Below are 14,282 nucleotides of genomic sequence, written 5' to 3'. Positions count from 1 at the left end.
GCCATAAATACCGATTAGTAGGACTGGTCACAGGCCTCTCCTCCCCTCCCATTTTCCAGGAAAATTCAAATGGGGCAGCAGGAACCAGGACCTTGCTCTACCTAGTGACTCCGACTCTGGTTCTGGTGGCAGCAGACGTGGTGATTCACAGCTTTGGCTCAAGCAACAGCAGTTCTGGCTTTGTCGGGGGTCGTACTGATGGCTTTAGAAGCAGCAGCACCACTGCAAGGCACAGGCGAGAGGGAGCAGACAGCATGGCACATGGAGCTGGGCAGGGGTGTAGAAGCAGGGATGAGTGTGGGGCAAGTGAGGGAAATGATACTTTATCTGAATGTGAAACGTGATGACATGTTATAACTGGCAGGTGAGAAAAGGAGATGGTCAGGTCTGGTTAGGGTGACCAGATAGCAAGTGTGAAAAATTGGGGCAGGGTGTGGGGTAATAAGCACCTATATAAGACAAAGTCCCAAATTTCTGGACTGTCCCTATAAAATCAGGACATCTGGTCACTCTGGGTCTGGTCAGCATTTCCTGACCTTGTTGACTGTTAAATCTGCCTCTACATATGACATCATCCTTTCTCAGCAAGAAGTAAACAGCTAATTTTATCGGCTTTCCTTTTCATGATAGGTCAGAGGCAATCACTTTGAACCAATCCTTCAAAAAAATTAAGCATTTGCTTTATGCACTAGTCCATAAGTAGTCCCATTGACTAAGCAGATGTGCAAGTTTTTCAGGATTTAAACCTTAGAATTGGCCAGATGTTGACACCCTCCTGTGGAGTAGTCCTTACTCCATTGAAATTTCCCACTGCAATCAATTGTACTTCTTGAGGAGTAAGTATTCCTCTAGCCTCTGATAGCCAGAATTTGGGAATGGGCGACAGGGGATGGATCACTTGATGATTACCTGTTCTGTTCATTTCTTCTGGGGCACCTGGCACTGGCCACTGTTGGAAGACAGCATACTGGGCTACATGAACCTTTGGTCTGACCCAGTATGGCTGTTCTTATGTATGTTCTTGTGTTTTTATGTTCTACTTAGTGTGAGTAAGACTATTAGACTTTCACAGATAGAGATAACTTGCTCTGTAAATATGGGGACAGCAGTGGACGTGATATATCTCGACTTTAGCAAAGATTTTGATATGGTCTCCCACAGTATTTTTGCTAGCAAGTTAAAGAAGTATGGATTGGATGAATAGACTATAAGGTGGATAGAAAGATGGCTAGATTGTCGGACTCAGTGGGTAGTGATCAAAAGTTCAATGTCTAGTTGGCAGCCAGTATCAAGCGGAGTGCTCCAGGGGTAGGTCCTAGGGCCGGTTTTGTTCAACATCTTGTTTAATGATCTGGATGGATGGGATAGATTGCACCCTCAGCAAGTTCATGGATTATACTAAGCTGGGGGGAGAGGTAGATACGCTAGAGGGTAGGAATAGGGTCCAGAGTGACCTAGACAAATTGGCGGATTGGGCCAAAAGAACTCTGATGAGGTTCAACAAGGACAAATGCAGAGTCCTGCACTTAAGATGGAAAAATCCAATGAACTGCTACAGGCTGGGGACTGACTGGCTAAGCAGCAGTTCTGCAGAAAAGAACCTGGGGATTATAGTGGATGAGTAGCTGGCTATGAGTCAGCAGTGTGCCCTTGTTGCCAAGAAGGCTAATGGTATATTGGACTACACTAGTAGGAGCATTGCCAGCAGATTGAGGGAAGTGATTATTCCCCTCTATTTGGCACTGGTGAGGCCACATCTGGAGAATTGTGTCCAATTTTGCCCCCCCCCCCCCCACTACAGAAAGGATGTAGGCAAACTGGAGAGAGTCCAGCAGAGGGCAATGAAAATGATCAGGGTGCTGTGGCACATGTCTTATGAGGAGAGGCTGAGTGAACTGGGCTTGTTTAGTTTGCAGAAGAGAAGAGTGAGGGGGGATTTGATAGCAGCCTTCAACTATCTGACAGGGGGTTCCAAAGAGGATGGAGCCAGGCTGTTCTCAGTGGTGGCAGGTGACAGAACAAGGAGTAGTGGTCTCAAGCTGCAGTGGGTGAGGTCTTGGTTGGATATTGGGAAACACTGTTTCACTAGGAGGGTGGTGAAGCACTGGAATGGGTTACCTAGGGAGGTGGTGTCATCTCCGTACTTAGAGGTTTTTAAAGCCTGGCTTGCCAAAGCCCTGGCTGGGATGATTTAGTTGTGGATTGGTCCTGCTTTGAGCAGGGGGTTGGACTAGATGACCTCCTGAGGTCTCTTCCAACTCTAATATTCTATGATTCTATGATAGATATTTAGCAGTTTCATTGTATTCCATTACTATAGCATCATCATCTTTTCAATTATTTCAGGTGCTACTTCTAAACCCAAATGCTCTATCAACTCACTGTCAGAGAAATAATTCAACTGTCTGGTGAGGGGGCTCCCAAATTTACAAGTGATAAATCAGATATGCATTTTCAGAGCCTGGCATTGGCAATCAAAGGTACAACTGTCTGTGCTATCAATGGAAATTGTAATGTGCAGTAGTCAAAATTATATAATACAGTTCATAGGATGGACTATGATTTTTTTTTCAAAGTGTATTGTGTACATTATGGATTTAATTCTCACATTGGTATAAATACACTTATTTTCATCTAAAATAACAAAATGTGCAATCTGCAGGACATGTTCTGTAGAGAGGAGCAACATTTTATTGTGGAAAGATAAATATTATTCTGCGAGTAACTCTGATGTCCATATAGCAGCTGAGATAAATACAGAATCAGGGATTAGCCAGGAAATTCTGGGTGTGAATGCATCATTCTACCAATAATTCAATACATGCTGGGAAAATTCATAGTGCCAAGTATTAAGGCAATAAAAAGAAGAAAGCACTCCAAATTTTATACACACAATTTTATATATAATTTTAAACACTTAAATAAAGTACAAATAAAAACAAACAGCTTCCAAGATTCACACAAAGTAAACCTAAATGGACAAATAATCATTTCTTTTAACATTGTGCTCCCCTCAACCCACCCTTGATCTGTAATTACTTGTCATGTTGTGTTTAAATTTAGGGTTCTATCCTGCAAGATTTGTGTTCCTGAAAGCTACTGAGTGCCCCCATCTCTCACCGGCAGCAGTGAGAATTGAGGGCACTCAGCATATGGTAGGATCAAGACTTTGAACTGTTAGCTTTTCAAAGAATCATTGTCTCTTGTTTGCTCTATAAGGTGCCAGGCATACTTATAGTACTGTACTGTCTCAATAACAATCAATAATATGAAATAAAAATAATTCCAAATTTACCAGCCAAACTCCTTATATTTTGAACTGAGTAGTGTGTGCCTTTGAGTTGGCAATTTTTGATGCAATTTGTTAGCTTTGGTGAGTCATTTCATATTGAGTTAGGAATAGCTCTATACATTAATTTCTATTATTTTTACATATATTGTTTTCATATATTCGTATGAACCACTCAATATTTAAAGCTGTACTCCCCTGAATTCTCACCTGGCTTGCAATGTATTGCAGCGCTAAATTAACATTGGCAATGCAGTAAAAAATATAGTTTTCTAGCTGTGAAGTCTGTGGTTTTGATGGTGCGGTCACGTTGCTGATCAAGCACTGCCTTCTAGGCCCCTGTGCACATTGCTATCACTGGTTCAATAAGCGTTCCAATAAATTAGGCCATGGTATTAATCCCAGAAACACAATATATTTACAGACATGCAGCAGAGTTGGACGGTGATAAAGGCTATAATTTTCAAGTTACCATTTCTGAACTGTCATGGATACCTACTGCAAACAGTGAGGTGTACGTCATACATCAGTGAGGTGTACAATCCCATAAGGAGCATAAGGGATTAAAGTTTCTCACAAAGGGCGAAATTCACACTGTGCAGGGGCTCAGAACAAGATCCTATGTACCTCTCAAATTCCACCAAACCCTTATTTTAAGAATTTATATGGGGCTTATATGGCATTTATGCCACATGCTGGCTCTCTGCACAGGGTACAATTCAGTTATAAAATTTTAGCATGAAATCCTGGCTCCATAAATCTGCATTGATTTCAATGGGGCCAGGAATTCATCCCTAGTATGATTTCCTAAAGATTCTTGTCTACAAAAGTCTAGGTTAAAGTTTTGTCACAAAATTTTCATTGACATTTCATAGCAGGGATCCAATAGTTGGAGCCTTTGTAGATAGCAGATGCTATTATAGTTGAGGAGGGCTGGAGTTTCTCTTGTCTTTCAATTCTTGATCAGTTTACAAAAAAGCCAAAGGAAGGGTAGGTTATCCGCTGAGAAATCAGCTGTTCTATTAGCTGAAACTGCTGATCCTATCAGCAAACTGTGATATCTGGTATGTCATATACAGGAATATCACTTTCTTGATTTGGGGATCAGGCTGAACTTTCATTTTAATACTGTGATAACATTTTCAATTTCTACGGGTCTCCTTCCTTCTTCAAAAAATGGGATTAGTGATTCTAAAGACATACAACTAGGCGAGGCAAACCAACTGAAGTGGAGCATGAAATTACATTTTTCAAATATCATTAGGAATGGGTTAATTTTGTACCACTGGCCATTCTTCCATTCTTGATACAACTTCAGTCACGGGAATGGATTCATTTGTCCTTTTTCCTGGTCAGCCGGTTAAATTTGATCATGATAGCTTTAATCGTCACCTTACTTAACTGTGAAAGATGGCTGTTAGTCAAATGTGGCAGCAGCAGCAAGAATAAGTACCTTATTTTCAATCTGTGTCAGCTGTCAGCTCTTCTTTCTTTTTTCATGTCAAATAAAATTCCATTTTTAACAATTATGCCCTCATTGGCCGCTTAATGTGACAACAATTGTCCTTTCTGTCTCCTGCTTTGCCTCCCTTTCCCACTACTGTCTTCTTGACTTCCTCTTTCTCTGCCTCTTGCACTTTCTTTTCCACAAGCTATGCCTCTTTCTCTTACTCACTTTCTTAGTTATTCATTAATTATGAACATCATAGATATGCACAGCACTCTATAAACAAATGGGAATAGAGATCCTCGCCATGAGGGGCTGAAATCATTGTCCCTTTCTAACGTTTTTTCCCTTCCTCTGCGCCATTAAAAAATAAAACAACACACTGAGTGCCTTTTGTCTACTTTCCAAATTCTTCCTTAAAGTCCTCCTTGCATTTCCCTCAGAACCCTCCAACTCTTTAGCCAGACCCAAAATATTGAGTTCTTCCTAAAACAGTTTCTTCTGTTTGCTGAGCAGAGTTGTTTTTTTTTTTATTATTATTTTCTGTATGTAGTTCCAGTGAAAGGACAGCTAGGTTTTAACATTATACATTAACTTTGACCAACTCACCAAATGTACTCTGACCCTTATCACATTGTATATCTTACAAAGAGTGAACTATATTTTGTCCTCAGCTGTATGCACGCAGCTCCACTGAAACAAATAGGTTTGCATTCATGTGATTTCTTTAATGGAAACAAAGGAATGGTTCATTTTAATGAGCATAAATCAGAAAAATATAGGTAATTGATAAAGGAAGCTAAAGGTATTAACAAAATACATATGCCCAATAGGATTATGAACAATAAGCAGAATATTTTTAAATGTAACAGGAACAAAATGAATCCTAACATTGTGTAGGTCCACTACTAACTGGAGCCAGAAAAAAAAAACTGGAAATAAGGAGAATTTTTTTTAAACTACTAACCATTGGAACAGTTTAGAGATGTTCTAGTATCTCAATTGTTTGAATCTTCTGATCATCATCAGATGTCTTTCTGAAAGATATGTTCTAGTTCAATCGCATCCCTGGACTAGATGCAGTAATTACTGGGTGGTTCTATGGAATGAGTTATGCAGGAAGTCGAACAGATGATCATCATGGTACTCTGTGTCCTTAAAATGTAGGAAAATAGTCAGAATTTGTCCCAATATTCTCATTCTCTAGAGTTAGTCAAAAATGTTTGGCCTGAACACTCTTCAGACAGAAAATGGTGATTCACCAAAATCAAAGCTTTACACAAGAACATATCAATTACCTTGACATTTTCAACTAGAAATTATCAAACCACTTCTTTCGATAAAGTCAGAATGATTTGTTTTAACTATTATTTTGACTTTTAACTTTACAATAAATCATATATAATATATATTAAAACGTGTTGACTTTATATTGCAATATAAGATACATGTTTGAAATAATAAAGTCAAAATGAAATATTTTGACTTTATCAAAACTAACCATTTTATAAGGTCATTTTAATGTTTCCAAACATAATAATTCCAGATTTTCATTTTTTAAACACTTTTGAAATTTGACTTTTGTTTTGATTTAGAATAAAAACTAATTTTGAAATTGAATTTCCCTCAGAATGGAAATTTCAAGTTTTTTATCAGCTCTAGCATTTTCTAGCATCAAGTACATACACTGTTGAGCTTTCTTTGGTAAATTTGTGTCTGCAATTGATAGTTCAGGGAATATGATGGACATAACTGTCTGATATATGCCCATGCTGTATCACATTTTCAATTAATCCCCTTATACTTATACTGTATACATTTTCAATTAATCCCCACAAGATGTGAGGACATATCTGTTTGTACAAAAGTCTCCATTTGTATATGCAGCTACGGTTTTCAGAAATATACTTGCATAATCTATGCCTGAAAGTGTTGTGCTATTTTTTATTGATTCTAATGAGATCAAATTTTCCTCTTAATTTGTGGGCAGAAAGTGTTCCCTGCTTACAGATTAAAGTCAGTTATTGTGGTGTGGAAGACAAGGGATTTATAATGAATAGATGGATATCACTGTACCAAGGACCAGATTCAACAAAATACTTAAGCATGTGAGTAATTCCATACCTTATAAGCAAAGCTCTTAAGGATGGTTGTAGCTTTATATCCTAGGGAAGTCGATGAAAATTAAATGTGCACTTAAATGCTTTGCTGAGTCAGGGCTCAAATCCAGAGGACCTTACTTAGACAAATGCAATTGTACAGTAATTTGAATTCAACAGGAGACTGAATTAGCATTATGTTTTCGTGCTTGGATTATCTTTGATCTGAAGATCATTGCTAATGGGCATAGCAGATAGTTCTAAGAAGAGAGAAAAGGAAGATATGAGAAGTGATAAATTACCTCATTCCCCATTTAAACTTAAAGATGAAATAAACTTATCTGTGCATATGCAACAAAGAAAATTACAACCTATTGGACAAAACTGGGTTCAACCACCAGTATTTTTAAGGCCAGAACACAAGTATCACCACTCAACACTATCAAAAACATTTTCATCATCCAGCATGAGAGCTATCAAAAGTGGATCTCACAGCTGTCCATGGTGCGTAAGATGGATCATCTTTCTAGTAAAAAGAAAAGGAGTACTTGTGGCACCTTAGAGACTAACAAATTTATTTGAGCATAAGCTTTCGTGAGCTACAGCTCACTTCATCGGAATGCATAGCTTATGCTCAAATAAATTTGTTAGTCTCTAAGGTGCCACAAGTACTCCTTTTCTCTTTGCGGATACAGACTAACATGATTGCTACTCTGAAACCTGTCATCTTTCTAGTGTTGTCTGCAGCCATTTGTCTCTTAATTCCCTACTTTTTAAATGTTGCTAAGAGATGTTGGTTAGATCTAAAAGCCAATATCTTGTAATTAGCATTTTGCAAAAAATAAGGACCCACACCTTTCTTTCTTTCTTTCTTTCTTTCTTTCTTTCTTTCTTTCTTTCTTTCTTTCTTTCTTTCTTTCTTTGAATATATAGAATAAAAGCTGTTTTTCTGGCATGCTGGGAGAACGGGGGCTGCGGGTAAGTGAAAAATACTGGTTAACTAAGAGGGAGGGAGTTTGGGTGTGGGAGGGGGTGCAAGGCTGAGGGTTGGAGCATGAGAGGGTGTGTGGGGTACCAGATCCAGGGGCCACTTACCATGGGTAGTTCCCTGAAAGCGGCAACCAGTTCCAGCTGCTCCTAGGTGAAGGCGTGACAGATGGGTGTGCATGCTGCCCCTGCCACTCCCTGAGCACTGCTCTGCAGCTTCCATTGGCTGGGAACTGCGGCCAATTGGTGCTGCGAGGCAGCACCTGTGGGGTGAGGCAGTGTGCAGAGCCACCTGCCACACCTCTACCTAGGAGAAGCTGGCACAGGTTGTCGCTTGCGGAGAGCTGCCCGAAAGTGAGCGGCTCTGGATCCAGCACCCCACAACCGCTCCCACACCCCAAGCCTCCTCCTGTACCCAAACTCCCTCCCAGAGCCTGCACTCCACACCCCCTCCACACCCCCTCCCAGAGCCTCCACCCCAACAGCCTGCCGGCCCCACGCTAACCAGACTATAAACCCGCATTTCAATGAAGATCAGAAATGTTGGTTTATAGAGCTTTCTGGTTGGTGACATGCTGGACAAAACAATTTTTACTGTACTTTCTTCTAAAATTAAGTTTGGTGGCCTGTGTTATGTATGAAGTCAGACTAGAAAATCAAAGGATTCCTTTCGGCCACAAAGTTTATGAATCTGCAAGTATTAAGAAGAATGTGCATTAATCATAAAAAGCAGGACAAATAGCAAATAGAAACTCAACTCACCTAGTAGAATACTTATATTTTTAGAATAAAACAGCATTTTTGATTGCTGAATGGTGAAGAGTAGATCTGGTCAGAAAATATGAAGTAGTTTTCAAAGGAACATTTTAAAATGTTTGTTTTTGTCAGAATTGCCAGTGAAAAATTTGTAGGTTTTTTTAAACTAAAGTTTATAAACTAATTTCCAAAGTATTTGAAACACTTTTTGGTAAAAAAAAAAAACAAGACAAAACAAAACAAAACAAAACTTTTTTTAACCAAAAATGATTTGGTGAGGAAGAGAAAATGGTTTTAGTTTTCAGTTATTATAAAAACAAAACAAAGGAAAATATAGTTGAAAATTAATTTTCCCCATGAAAATTTATTAAAAATCATTTTGTAATAATTACTTTTTTGATTTATTTTTACCAGATCTAGGATGATATAGGCTGTTTTTTTACCTGATACAAATTAATGTGTACTTTTAGACTCCAGACCTATTACAATTGGGAGCTGTTCACTGTAAAATGCAAATAACTTGCAGTGATATATTTGTTTTGTCTTGTGATGACACATGTTATTTAAACTAAATATTCATGAATCAGTTTGAAAAACATAAGAACCAACCCAAACTGTTTTCAAGATTTCACAAACTTTGGTAAATGTTTTCAGGTGCCTCTGCTCTTCCTGATTTTTCCTGGTACTAGAGACAGAGGTACCAAAACACTGTGAGAAGACCTGATTTCATGTTGTATCTATTACTACTGAACTCAGGAAGCACTAAAAATCTCACAGGAAGGCTGAACATATGAGATTTGCAACCCATTGTTTTCTCAGTTCCTAATGTAAGGAGCTGTGTGAAAGGATAAGTTATTATATATATATATATATATGTTTTATATATTTAAATATAAGAATCTGGATTTTATTACTTTCTGATGCACTGAAACATTTCTTTCTGTCATATTTTAGGTCAATTCTTTTTTTAGGGATTCCCACTTGTAAGCTAAAAAGAAGATCTATTGCTTGAATAAGATGATTGCAAGCAATTTCAGTAATTGAATCCCTAGATATTTGTCTTTATACTGGGAGATTTCACTTCAGTTTTAATGAATTTTTGATGCCAAAACAGTTTTATTTAAAACTATTGCCATAAAACGCTAGAATTTTCTATTTTTATTGTAGGTGTTTTTTTTTTCAAAACTGTAAAAGGTTTAAGAAAGGGTCCTACAGCAGTAAGAGAAGCTGTAAACTACATTCTGGGTTTAATCGAGCACCAATCAACAGTGACGAGCACTCTTAAGATCTGTTTATCTTTATAGATTAGTCTCACTAGTTCTGAGTTTCCTATGTTAAAATAATACTAATAATGACTGAAATGTATTCTCAACAGGTAGAAGTCCCCAGCAAAACCAAAAGCCTATCTAAAATTAAAACTAAGAAAATAAGTAGCCTCACAGCTCAGTCTCAGAGGAGAGTACAGCCCGGGTAACTATTGATCTTAGGTCCCCATCTGCAACATTGGGATGATAATACTCCTTTCTTCTTTTGTCTAGTCTTTTTATTATACATTCTTTGAAACGAGTTCTATATACTCCCCACCATTCCCCATCCCTACCCACCTACATGGTGAGTAGTAGTGTGGGCGTAGTGCCCCTCCCACTCTTATGCAAGTAGACCTTATGTTCAGGTAGTCTGTGCAGGGGCTTAAGGAAGGGGGTTTTACTTTCTTTCATGGCCCTGTGTGGGAGCATAGTCCAAGGGCCAATCGAGCCCAGTTAGGCTGGACTAAAGGTAAGTAAAGGTTGTAGAATCTGGCACTTAGAGAACTGTGAATAGCTTTAAATACAACTTGAGTCAGAGCCTAACAGAGAACATATGAGCATCTGAGTTCTCGTGTTTCAGAGGAACACAACTAAGGTAGTAGACATGACTCCACAAATAATGGACTAGATTCAAAAAGAAATTTACTTTTAGGCACCTAGAAAATCATGGGGATTCACAAAGCCTGAGTTAAGCACCTCAGCTGGTTGTACAATGAATGGGGAGGGATAGGTGCCTCAGAATGGGATTAACAAAAGCCAGCCCAGCAGGAGGCTCCTTGCCTAAAGTAGCCAATGGGAGATGCCAAGATGAGGAGTGTGTGCTAAGCTTTGCCTCTCTTTTACAGACAAACACCTAAATCCAGGTTGCAGGAGGTACCTCCCTCTGCTTGGGATTCTCAGCTGAAAACCCTCTCTTGATGTTAGGCACTGTCATAAATATAAAGGGAAGGGTAAATCCCTTTAAAATCCCTCCTGGCCAGAAGAAAAATCCTCTCACCTGTAAAGGGTTAAGAAGCTAAAGGTAACCTCACTGGCACCTGACCAAAATGACCAATGAGGAGACAAGATACTTTCAAAAGCTGGGAGGATGGAGAAAAACAAAGGATCTGTGTCTGTCTGTATGCTGCTTTTGCCAGGGACAAAACAGGAATGGAGTCTTAGAACTTTTAGTAAGTAATCTAGCTAGGTATGTGTTAGACTATGATTTCTTTAAATGGCTGAGAAAAGAGCTGTGCTGAATAGAATGACTATTCCTGTCTGTGTGTCTTTTTTTGTAACTTAAGGTTTTGCCTAGAGGGATTCTCTATGTTTTGAATCTAATTACCCTGTAAGGTATCTACCATCCTGATTTTACAGAGGTGATTCCTTTTTACTTCTATTAAAAGTCTTCTTGTAAGGAAACTGAATGCTTTTTCATTGTTCTAAGATCCAAGGGTTTGGGTCTGTGGTCACCTATGCAAATTGGTGAGGATTTTTACCAAACCTTCCCCAGGAAGTGGGGTGCATGGGTTGGGAGGATTTTGGGGGGAAAGACGTGTCCAAACTATGTTTCCCAGTAAACCCAGATAAAGTTTGGTGGTGGCAGTGGAAATCCTTCTCTCCCTCAGGTGGAGGGGGAACCCAGAGTCTTCTGCATTCCAGGGTACTAATCATAAGCACATAGGGAACTTTTACTGCAAAAATTTAGGCTTTGAGTGATGTTAGGCTCCTAGTGAGTTAAGGGGCTGCTGAGCAGGGGTTTTGTGACTCTCTGTGGGGCCTGATTCTGGGATTTAGAGACCTAAAATGGAAGTTAGGTGCCTAAATCATTTTGTGAATCTAGCCAAGGAGGTATGAAAATAATTTTTTGTCAATGTGAATTTAGTTGTTGGTTAAGAAAGCATATGCTCATTTTTATTTTATCATGTTATTGTGACGCTCTGTACCTTGGGGGAACACCCTGTACCCCCATGTTCATCCCTATAATATGATTGTGTGGTATCCAATGCAAAGTTTGTCAGGTCGGGAGTCTTAGGAAGGCTCATGATGCACTGAGCATTGTTGTTACAGTAATGTTATGGGTTGCAATTTTATGTATATAGTTATGAGGCTGAAAATGTGTCCTCATGGCTTAAAACAAGCCTAGACAAAACTCTCCAGGAGCAGAGGAGCAGTTCACACCTCATCAGGGCATGTATGGGACAAACCCAGCCCAGACTCACAGGAACAAAGGACACTGGCCTAGGAAGCAACAAAGGATCTGTTGGACTCTCGAGTGAGTCACCCAGCTTGCCTTGGTCAATTTGGGACTACAATGAGGTAATGCTCACCTGACTCTGAAGGGAATCAAGAGGGAAGGAAGAACATGATAGAAGGGAGAGAGATTTACCATGCTCTCTCTCTTCCACCTTCGTCTACAGACACCTCCAAGAGACTGAAGCACTGATCAAAGGGGAGAGCCTGGCTGAAGGGCAACCAGCCAGCCTGTGGTGAGAAGCATCTAAGTTTGTAAGGGCACTGAAAGTGTTAATATCAGCTTAGAATGTGTTTTGCTTTTATTTAATTTGACCAAATCTGACTTCTTATGCTTTGACTTATAATCACTTAAAATCTATCTTTTGTAGTTAATAAATCTGTTTGTTTATTCTACCCGAAGCAGTATGTTTGGTTTGAAGTGTGTCAGAGACTTCCCTTGAGATAACAAGCCTGGTACATATCAATTTCTTTGTTAAATTGACAAACTCATATAAGATTGTGGCTTGTCTGGGACCGGAAATATTGGCTAGTGTCATTTGGTTGCACAATCCAAGCAGTGGCTGGCCAAAAGTGCTCACTCATGTAGCTGGGAGCAGCTTACATGCTAGAGTCTGTGTGTGAACAGCCCAGGAGTGGGGGTTCTCACAGAGGAGCAGGGTAAAGCTGGCTCCCAGATTTGGGGATTGGAGTAAACCTAGTAGATCATGGGTCCAGATAACACCAGGGGAATGTCACAGTTATTATACTCAATTTTTCCAGGATATTGTGCTCATTGATTCTAGGAGTATATTGAATGGTTGGTCAGATGTCACAATGTTTAGCTTCTGCTTCAGTTTCCTTCTGTACATAGGTTTAACCACTGAAGGCAACATATTGATTTAAGTTTCACATTTATGTTCCTTCCCATATGTAATATGTCTCAAAATTACATAGGAAAATAGTTGATCATACCTGTGCTCCGTCAAGTGAACAATACTTCACAGGAAGCATAATACACCTAACCAACTGTATAATGCTACATATAGTGTGAGGAGTTTCCTTTCTGACCCCTAAATTATCAAATTATGCTGTGAATCATATGGTTTGTTTCCCCTATTTTAGCATGCCTAACTTTAAATGTTTTTATTGACCATAAAATCATCCAGCTCCATTGCAGACCCAGCCACACTATCTGATTCTATAACCTCCTGCAGCAGTGAATTTCACTACCCATTAGATGTTCCAAATGTACTTAATAGCTTCATAAAGGGGCCCTTTGTTTTATGGGACAGTGTAAAAAGCAGGTACTTATCCATTTTCACTATATCTTTCATAATGTTAAATATCTCAGACAAGCCCCCTTTAACCTTTTTCCTTTCCATGCTAATACTCCTAGTGGCTAATAACCACCTTTCTTGCTGTCTCTGAACATTTTCGAACCTAGCTACATCTACCTTAAAACAAAATGACAAAAGTTTGACAAAGTACTCCAAGTGCAGCTGTTGTGGTGTTGTTCAATATAAAGAAATTATATGCTTTATTTTTTTCTGCTCGTTTTTATAATATATCCTCTATGCTTTTTAAACTGCTACTGGATATTGGGCGGACATTTCCACTGCACTATCAGCATGTGTTCCTATGGAGAAGTTCCTCAGAGATTCCTGAATGTTAAAAGCACATCTGTGTACAATGAGGTATGTGAACTATTTTGTTATTGTGCATTATCTTACATTTATTCAAGTTGAACTTCATCTGGCATTGTGTTGCTCAATACCCCAATGCTTGTAATTCCATCTGGAGTTTCTCACAATCCTCTACAGCTTCCACTGGGTCTTCTCTATAACTATCCTCACATGTTATAATGTAGACCATTTCCCCAAAGTTCTGTTTCTGTTTATTTTTATAATGCAGTGGTAATGCTGTTTTGGCAGACTATGTATCAGTTCAGTTCACACAGTAATGGAGTTGCCATTTCAGTTCCCATTGACTCTTACAATTTGTTGTGAATTCCTGAACACCATAGCAAAAATGATAAAGAAATTAAAGTGGTCAATTTATGGAGATAAAATGGCCGCAGTGACAACAGCTTGGGTCAACAGCACCACTCAGCTCAGTAGCATTGGATGGTGTACTGAGACACTCGTAGCCATATTGTCTTAACAGCAACTGTCTCTTTCTTATAT

The sequence above is a fragment of the Caretta caretta genome, chromosome 3, assembly GCF_965140235.1.
Source record: "Caretta caretta isolate rCarCar2 chromosome 3, rCarCar1.hap1, whole genome shotgun sequence".
Classification (NCBI taxonomy): domain Eukaryota; kingdom Metazoa; phylum Chordata; order Testudines; family Cheloniidae; genus Caretta; species Caretta caretta.
Note: the sequence above shows the minus strand (reverse complement) of the source record.